Raw genomic sequence first — 10676 nt, forward strand, 5'->3', positions numbered from 1 at the left:
TGTGTGAATTATTTGTTTTTAAAAGAAACGCTTCAAGAACAGACATTAGCAAAATACTAAGAAAAAATACTTTTAAATCCATTGTCTGAGAATCAGGCTAGCTGATAAACTGACGTGTAATGGAGATATTCATCTATTTTGTATCAAAATTGTTATCTTCAAAAATTGAAAAACCAATGAGGAGCCAAACCTAACATTTATCAAATTTTATCTCAAACAATAAACATATATGTAACAAATTTGTATTAATCTGACAGTTCTGGCTTATCTATTGACCATGTGGTAGACCATTCCTAAGATTTACCTTTATCATTTGATGAGAAATACACCCGTTGGCAGACTTTCTATCAAATTTAAGACTTTACTTATTCATTTATATTAAGATTAAACAATAAATCATGTATCAAACAAAGAGAAGATTAAAGCATACTTTCAAAGAAATATGTTACTTATAGCAACTTAGATATATGCTGTTCTTTGCAAATATTCTTATAATTAATGTTTATGACACCCATTCATTTAAGAAAATGAATCAAATTATCTTTGATCCGACAATTTGAGGTCTTTGAATAAACAGAAAGCTATTCAAAGCTCTTAAAAAGATATGAACTTGTATGGTTTACAAAATGATTTAATGAATAAAGCAAACTTATTTACAAAGAAAACAAATAAACCTTTTTTTTAAATTTTTTTGAATTCGATTAACACAAACTTTAATACGAAAACTCTCCCTATAGTTATCAAATTTTATTTGGAGGATATCGGCACTCGTTTGTATATTAAAAATCTGAGCGCGTACAGTATTACTCCAAAATAATCAAACGATGTGATTTCTTTGTCGTAATTCACCACACAGTCACATTGATACGTACCTTCAACCGACTACCAGCACCGTTTAAGCTGAACTCAATTTTATCTCACCTGGCACAAAGGACCGTCGTCTTTTGTCCTCCGCCGTCGTTCGTTGTCCGTCGTCGTCGTAGTCCGTCCCCTGTTAACTTTACATAAATCTTCTCCTTTGAAACTACTGAACCAAATTTAACCAAAATTGGCCATAATCATCACTAGGGAATCTAGTTTAAAAATGTATCTGATGACCCTTTCGCCAACCAAGATGACCGATTTTGGAGGTTAAATGCAGTTTTTGGTTACATCTCTGTAACCAAAGCATTCAGAATAAATCTGACACGAGGTAAAAATGTCAAACAGGTTGAGATCTATCTGCTTTTAAATTGTCAATTTTTCCGCAAAAGTTTCAATGGTTAATATCTCAGAAACAAGCACATTGACCTATACATGTATTTTGCTTTTTTAGTTCCTTTATTAATACCCTATCAAAATATAGAAGTGTTATGAAAGGCTTGTTATTCTGAAACTGAGTAGTGGACCTCCTTTATATCTTTTCCAACATCATCAGGATGACTAAAACCTAAAACGTTTTCAGTCAGGAGTGTGTAAATAAATTTTTCTTTTATCACCATAAAAGAATTATACAAACTTAGCTATGATCAGTTTACATCATTTATTTCAAAGTTTATATTCATAACAATTTTAGAAATTTTAAGTTAGGGTGTTGAGAATCATGTTAGTACCAAAGTACCTATATATGACCGTCAATCATTGTGTGTTATTGTGAACAGTAAAATCACAGAACTACTGAACTCCGTGGAAAAAAGGAAAGCCCCTGATCAAATGGCAAAATAAAACAGTCCAAGACATCACACGAATGGCAAACAACTGTCATATTCCTGCCTTGGAATAGGCATTTTCTTTTGTAGAAATTGAGCATTGAACCTGGTTTAATAGCTAGCTTAACCTCTCCCTTGTATGATAGTTGCATCAAATTCCATTATATTGACAACGATGCGTGAAAAAAACAAACAGATATGACAGGTAACAATGTCAAATATGTGGGTACTATAGTAAAAACAAAACCAAAGACAAACATGTAATAAATAGGCACAAAATGGTATATAGACAAAGCATAGTAGCGAAATATTAAAGGCAAGCATAAATAAATTTGCCATAGTACAAACACATATAAACGAACTAAAATAAAAAAAAATATGCGAGTTCAATAAAGGTCAGATCACTGAACAGGCGCAAAAATGCGCGCGGATAAACGTGTTTTTGAGATCTTAACCCTCCATCTATACCTCTAGTAAGTGTAGGTGAAGAAACACACAGCAATACGCACAGTAAAACTCATTTGTTCGGTAATCTTATAATCTATTTAGTTTGATGTTTGATAAATTAAGAGACAATTTACTTTTACAAAGGATTGTCATATTAACAAAACATCAATAAAATAAATTCGCTGTTCAGGCAAGTAGCGATTTTAGAAGGAAAAATTCTATACTTAGAATATATTCATATTTATAACACACGAATGATAAGATTTCTGACCAGATAAATTAAGAATATTATAGTAAGGAACTATCACCCAGACATCTTGTTCCAGGTCAGATAAGCGATTTGTTATATAATGACCTTCCACTTGACAATAAAATGAAATCACACAAAGTCATACACATTGCAATAGTTCAGGTATAGTTCGTCATTTTATAATATATATACATTCATCTATATGATATTAGCTGTATGTTCGTTTTATATTTGATAAGGCAATAATGCATCTCATAGAACTTTGCAATGCATTTGCCCTGTCAATAGACAAGTTTGATCCCTTCGATATCTGCCACATGACCACGGCTATAATTTGTAACACAAGTTTCGGATGCGATATTTAGAGCAGTAATTGCTTATTCTTTCAGGACATCTGGAATAATCCGTCTTCTTTGTGTTGGGGGATTCGTGTTTAATCTACATTTTTCTATGTTGCTGTGTGTATGCTGTTGTATTTCTTTTCGTAGTTTTGTCGTTATTTGCCTTGCCCTTTTCCGCTTATTTTCGGCTTACTATGAGTTTTAAAATAATACCATTGGTATCACTCGCCTCTTTTGAATATGTAGTTAAAATATATCATTTCTGCTAAATCTGAGGATATTTCAAATGACATGTAAGTAATACATCTATCAAAATTATGATTACTGCTGTTATGTTTTAACTTAACGAGATTCAATTATTTACAGTTTATACTTATACTTGTCATCCAAGAAACACACCAACACAGTAAGTTAGCGTTAAAATGATAATAAATAAGTTAATTTATTTTAGCGATGTAAAAGGTCATCAAGACAAACGACGCAAAACGACTATTAACATAGTGTGTTCTTAATATTTAGTTGTCGATAGCAATGTACTGTCCATTCCGACAATCCAATTAAAAACCGCCATGTGCACATGTTGCACCAATAATAAATTGTTTATACTTCTTTCAAACGTATTTTTTTAATACCCTGGCTATCTCAATGTAAACTGTATGCAATTGACAATGTGAGCAAGTTTTAGTATTTTAACTTTTTAAGAACGCAGCTTATAACAAACAAACAAATATCTTATAAATTATGCAGCAAAAATGATGAATGAATAATACGACAAAAAGAGTGCCAATTGGTAAATACTGAAATGTTGAATAAATAAAGGCAACATGAGTATACCGCTGTTCAAAATTCATAAATCGATAGAGAAAAAAAACATTGGCTTTCAATTGTTAGGCTTATTTATGATATCAAAAACATGTATATACTGGCATATGATTTTATAAAACTACACTACAGACACTATTAAATTCATTATCTGTATTTGAAGTTCCAATACATTTAGAAGGCGGGAAAAGTCGATACGAAGGCAGAATAGAATTATTTCATAACGGAGCATGGGGAACTGTATGTGGTAATCAGTTTGATGAAAAAGATGCACGTGTAATTTGTCGAATGCTTGGAAAGGAAAATCTGTAAGCTGTAGAAAAAAAGAAAAAAAAGATTATGATAGAATATATGTTCAATATGAGTTTAAATACTATTGTTCTTTGGATATTGTTTTTTTTCAAATGTATTTGATAACAAACATAGCGAAAAACTGTCGTCCGAAAGATTGGTACAACATGCGAATTAGTATTTATAGCTTATGACATAATTTTATTAAATCATTCATCTTTCGACTAAATGCTTGTTCAATGTATTCTGTAAGACAATAACAATAAAAATTAATTTCATACTTTAATTTTTAATAATTAGAATATAACTGCGCTGAGAAAATTGATACGAGACAAAATTGACTAAGATTCGGGCCCATTTGACTTTGAAACTCTGAAACATTTCATTTTTTATTATTATTGAAAAATTTATTACCCCTCCCCTAAAAAACCAAAACAAATACAACAGATGAAATATTTGAAAGCCAAGAGTACGACCCTCAAAAACAAATTTAAAATTAACATCGAAGTCGTTTGAAATAACTGAAATATTCGCGTATAATACATACAACATTAGGCAAGAAGAAACAACAAACAAACATAAAAAACCTCAACAACCTTACGAAGTTAATGTCTTCCATATACTACAGGCATCCAATTATATATAAATCAGCGTACTTCGGAAAGGGAAATGGAAGTATATTGTTGGACAACATTGATTGCTTCGGGCATGAATCTGACATATCCCTATGTACCAATGGAGGATGGGGTATGACCAAATGTCAGCACGGGGATGACGTTGGAATAAACTGTGGTAAATATATGTACACAAAACATGAAATTTACTTATATTTTTCATTTGTAAACTTCATATTAAGGTATAAAAGCATCGGAAATTGCATGTTTATGAACCATGACTTCGTCGGCATCGACAAATATAAAACCAGAAGTATATGACTAGCTAAGCATTAAAGCCATTGTTGTTACCTTTAGAACATGCATAAACAAAAACAAAATACGTTTAAAGCTTACTTTCTAATTAATTCTTCTTCATTAATATCATACGAAAATATTTAAGTGGTGTCGACAGCATAATTGGAAAACCCAACAAACATGACTGATGAAGTACCTGCTAGCTATAGAAGGCCTTGTAAAAATGGATACCACATTATAGTTATTTTTAAATCTTAGATATTATGGTACGGTTATCAAATGGTACAACTGTGTCAGAAGGACGAGTAGAAATAAACCATGATGGATATTGGGGAACTGTCTGTAGTGATAACTTTACCGTACAAAATGCAATGGTTATATGTAAAATGTTGGGATACAAAGATATGTATGTATTTAATATGACATTTATCACAAGTGTATTTGAATCGGGTCAAACTCTTCAGCTTCAATTACCAGCAGCGCTAACCCATATTTTATAAAATCTAAAACAGCCATATGTTAATCATATCGAATAAAATGATAAAGTCATAATGCACAATCAACAATCAACGATTCACAAAATATTTTACATATACTAGGTAATTCGGTAACATGAACCCTGCCTTAAAAAAAGAGCATCGGAAAGGTTAACAATTTCTATTTGTCTTATAAAGTGTAATAGCATCAGAAAATATTACTAGTATGGAAATTTGTATGAATTGGAGGTTCGACAGAAGGGTACACACTCTTGCAATCAAACCGGTACAATGCAATTGTAAAAATATTTACTACTGCGAGTACAGAACATTTAAAGAATCAAACGAATACTTTGATCTTATCTAAATGTTATGTGCAAAACATAAAGTATGATAATTGTGTTTACAATATGAATAAAACTAAGCACTGTTAATCCTAACATGTTTTTCCTCCTTCCAATAGACAAAAAGAAGTAGAGAAAAAAGTTTAAATATCCAAAATATGAAATCAAAAGCGTAAATTATCCACAAGTTTCATTTTTAAATTATTCACTTAACATCTAAAGGTTCGACCTTATCAACTTATTGTTCTTTACTTGCAATGAATATTTCGCTAGAATATTTTTCATAGTTTAGCATATTATTGTTCTTGAATTTATATGATAATAAAACCAAGGAAAACGATGTTTGAGTGATACATGAGTAAATAATATAATATCTGGAAAAAAAGAATTCCAGTATTTTATCCAGTGTCCAAGTTTGGACAGGGACTAGGGGATATCTGGATGAGCAATGTGTCATGTAGTGGAAGTGAGATTGATATCACTAGATGTCGCTTTAAGGAATGGGGACACACTGGATGTCAACACGATAAAGATGTAGGAATTTCATGTGGTAAGTTGTCCTATGGGTGAATTTTGAGAAAACCATTTGAGTGTGGAAGTAACTGTTGCATTTACCCCATTTTGTTATGCTCTTGTCGTAAACTAGGAGGTGTAAGATCGCCCGTTTCTACGCAGATGTATTTTAACATATGTAGTTTGATTGTACATGTCGGTGAACGAAGAGGGGTATAATATTCTATAATTTGGATACCCCGAACAACGCTTTCTGCATATTTTGATGCGGATTTCTACATTTGAAAATGCCTGTACCAAGTCAGGAATATGACAGTTCTTGTCCATTCGTTTTTGATGCGTTTTGTTTTTTGATTTTGCCATGTGATTATGGACTTTCCAAATTGATTTTCCTCTGAGTTCAGTATTTTTGTGATTTTACTTTTTTCTAAGGTAAAACTCGGGAAATTTAATTATTGGAATGCATACAATAACCTTATAGATATCACACCTTTAAGATGGATGGTGTTATGACAGAGATATTGACTGTGACAGCGATAATGACCTCAGTCATTATCACTATCCTAGTCAATACCATTGCCCTGTGGGCAGTTCATATAAAACGACAATGACCAGTTTTTCAAGAACTATTGTATAAATTTTCGGTAAACTTCAAACTGGGGCGAATTCATTTTTTTTCCTCTATAAGCTCATTTTATATTGACCCCTTTGAGATTAATCGTGTTTACCCACTGGAAAATTCTACCATGTCAAAAACGTTAATCTTCATAAGCATTTTATATATGTTTCATATATTTCGAATTGGTTGAAAACTTTGTTTGTATAGCGTCATAAGTCAATAAGTTATCCTTTTTGATCTGCTTTTTAATTTTCCCTTTTGTTTTTTGCCCTCTTAATTTGATTTATTTTTCGTATGTCTAGTAGGCAGGTAGAATTCAATACCTGATATACACCGATAGATTAAAACAGTAAATAAAGTTACACCTAACGAACTAATCCGATTTTAGCGAATCGTCTTGTTGTAGACAAACGAGAATAACGAACACACCGAAATTGTTACTTCATTTACAATATAAATAAAAGAAACGGGATTTTAGAGATTAAAACACCAATAACAATACCATACAAATAACATGTAAAATGTTATAAGTGTTTGTCAACATTTAATAGATATCTATATAATACGTCAGGTTCAAATATTGCTCTATAAAAAAAGATTTGGTATGATTGTCGATGATACAACTCTCAGCAAGAGACCAAACGATACAAATATAACCAGCTGTAATCTAGTGTAAGGCCTTCAGTAATGAGCAAAGCCCTTAGTTGTTTAGCTCTTAGAGTCTGAGTACTATTTAACAACTTAATAGAAACAAACATGATATAAGCCAGATAAATTACTTAAAATTATTTCTGTCAGAAAATGAACAATTAAGACGATTTGTAAAATTAAAATATTGATATTTGTATTGTCTCGTGACACATTTGTTTTTTCCAATAGCAACCCAAATAAGATTAACAAATGGCAAGTCTCCATCTGAGGGCAGAGTAGAGGTTTATCACAACGGTACATGGGGATCTATCTGTGATGACATGTTTGATATCAGTGATGCACAGGTTGTGTGTAGAACACTTGGATTATCGACATCGTACGTAAGATTATCCAATGGCCATTCTAAAAAAATCATATCACTGTCTTATTTATGCTCAGGAAAAGCTAGTATAACCTTTACTTTGCTTCTACTTCGTACGATGGAAAATCACATGGTTATTCTTAAAAACACATTACTGTCTTAATCGTACATAGTAAATAAGTTTATCAGTTTAACCTTCACTTTGCGTTCTACATCGTACTTTCCGCAAACATATGACCAGTATAAAAGAACACATTACTATCTAAATCGTACGTCGGGCAATCACATGACCATAATAAAAGTATACCATGATGGCTACGTCATACATAGGGCAACAACACAGTACGTCTATATCGTACGTCAGGATCATATGATAAAAAAGTACACAAAGGGGGCTACGTCGTACGTAAGGAAAAAACATGACAAGTAGAAAATAACAAATTGGTCTCCTCATCTTTCACAGAGCAACCAAATCAATAGTATACAACTACCTTTCTATAAACGAATAAATAAGCATTGTAATCTTTTAAACATGTTAGTTGTTACAAAACATACTCCTTAATTTGATGATGAATATATGATAAATTCAAATTAAAGCACCACTAGATTTGATTTTGTCTTAATAGTTATCCAACAGTGTACAAAAAGAGTCCGTTTGGATCAAGTAATATACCTATACTAATGGATGACCTTGAGTGTAGAGGTGATGAAACAGATATAGCTGCCTGTCATTTTAGAGGCTGGGGAATATCTAACTGTGATTACACAGAAGCTGTGGCTTTAACATGCCGTGAGTTACGATTTTAACAGATAAACAAAAACTGTTGTTAAACAATCCAAAATTTGTCAGTTTTCTAATACATTGCATATTGTTACAGGTTCATACCACTTATAATCGAGCTTCGAGCTTTTTCGTGTTCATTGAGTAGACACTTTTTTATTTTTGGATCAAGTGAGTTACCTTTGTAAAAGTTGTTTTTATTTGTATTTTGTATTATATATTTTGTATATAATAATATATAACTGTTTCAAACATTTTAAAGATCTGGACGTGCGACTATCGAAGTCGTCACAATCACAATCTGGCAGTGTTGAAGTAAACAACAACGGTGTATGGAGTCCTATTTGCAGCGACGGATTTGGGAAGGAGGAAGCTGGTGTCGTTTGCAGAATGCTTGGCTATCATACTGGGTAAGTTTAGTTTACATATATATGAAATGTGTCAACAGGCCAACTTCATTGCATGCAGTATTTAGTCACTTAAGGTTTCTCGAATCAACGTAACCGCAACAAATCGGGCATAAAGAGATTTTTACAGCCCATCAATATTTTTAAAAATTTTATAAACTGTCCAATATTGTAATTTAGTTTGTATAGAGTTTTGTTTTCTAATGATTGTTTGATGTAGTTTCTTACGATAATATATGCTATGAACATGACATTTTTAAAAGGTCTAGGAAAACAATTGTCAGTGTAGGTCCATCATCATTTACTTGTGTATTGCATATGATCAGATTACACAATTCAGAACATATTTTGGCCTTAAAAAACACGGTTATTTCCGTTGTAATACGAGAAATGATTTTCGTTTGAAAAATTGAACAGCCACTCAGCCACTGATAATGTGTTTGCATTTTAGAAAAAAAAATATTGATTCGTTATTTGTATGAAGAGGAATAATTAGAAAGTTTACAAAATTAAATGTTGATATATGTTGTGCATTATTTGAAGAATGGAAGAGACAATAAGTTGGTTAGGGACAAACTTTTAGTAAAATGAAAGCATGCAAATGTCTAAGAATGCAAACACTAATGAATTAAACGTATAGATATTATTTCATATATGAAACAGACAACAACATACACAATGCATATAACGCTTAATTGCAGGGTAAATAATTATCATAGCAAAAGCTATAATAAAAACAGCTCCTATCCAGCCATGTACAATATGAGATGTCTTGGTGTTGAAACTGATGTTCATGACTGCCAATATGACAGACAGTCGACTGGAAATTGTAGCGGTACTGTAAACGTTAATTGTGGTAAGAAATTGTTTATAAAAAACGGGATAGAATAGATCAGATACATTAATTGGTAAATGTTTAAAGTTATTTTTCTATTAATTTAAACTTTGTTTTGTAGGCATGGGTTTCAATGAAATATGATTTCCAAAAACAATTTACTGATAAACCAACCTCCATGCATTTATACTCTTTCATATATTTCGTATGAATTCGTTTAAAAGAAGTAGTCGTATTGTATTTGGTCGGAGCTGTCATGATATCAGACCCAACATGCAGACAGCTGAATGAAAAATACATTTGTTGCAAAATGCATTATTACAAAATGTTCATCAATATGCCTGTGTAAATATTTTTCTGATTGAACATTTGGTAGTTATTCTTATATAAGTAATAAATCATATGATTAATGTCAGACTTTATCTTACCAAATTGTCTGTGTTTTAACGTCGTAAAACCTTATTTACGCGAACTTCATTCTGATAAACGATAATGTAACGAAGGTATCATGATTTCGATAACTTTCATTACCACCAAGGTCCATCGTGTATACTAAATTTAGTCCTGGTATCTATGATGAGTTTAATTATATTCAATACGAACTACGCAATCTGGTGCTATTCGATTAAAATGTACTGACTAGTATCTTTTAACTATTCTTTACGGACAATGTAGCAATTAAATCATATTGCAATATCTGCAAAGAAATACTCAAGAAAGAGTGTCATACATTTATGAGTTAGATAAATAGATAAATATTCTTTTAGATTCAAAGGTATACCTATCTGGTGGGAGTTCATCGAAAGAAGGTACTATCAATATCCTACATAATGGACAATGGGGATCAATTTGTAGTACCAGTTTTGATACAAACGACGCCAGGGTAGTGTGTTCAATGCTTGGTTTCCATAACAGGTAATTATATATAAGAACGAATAA

The 10676-nt window shown here is 31.7% G+C and overlaps 2 long non-coding RNA genes across 2 annotated transcripts; both read left to right on the forward strand.

The window, feature by feature from the left end:
- The first annotated feature begins 2486 nt into the window (after positions 1–2486).
- On the forward strand, positions 2487–3842 carry LOC134682118 (uncharacterized). Its single transcript, XR_010100791.1, has 3 exons — positions 2487–2547; positions 3093–3132; positions 3712–3842. It is a non-coding gene; the product is annotated as an uncharacterized LOC134682118 (long non-coding RNA).
- Positions 3843–6063: 2221 nt separating this feature from the next.
- Positions 6064–8496, forward strand: LOC134682119 (uncharacterized). The gene is made up of 3 exons (XR_010100792.1): positions 6064–6120; positions 7582–7729; positions 8341–8496. It is a non-coding gene; the product is annotated as an uncharacterized LOC134682119 (long non-coding RNA).
- Positions 8497–10676: the final 2180 nt, after the last annotated feature.

The sequence above is a fragment of the Mytilus trossulus genome, chromosome 8 (assembly GCF_036588685.1).
Source record: "Mytilus trossulus isolate FHL-02 chromosome 8, PNRI_Mtr1.1.1.hap1, whole genome shotgun sequence".
Classification (NCBI taxonomy): Eukaryota; Metazoa; Mollusca; class Bivalvia; order Mytilida; family Mytilidae; genus Mytilus; species Mytilus trossulus.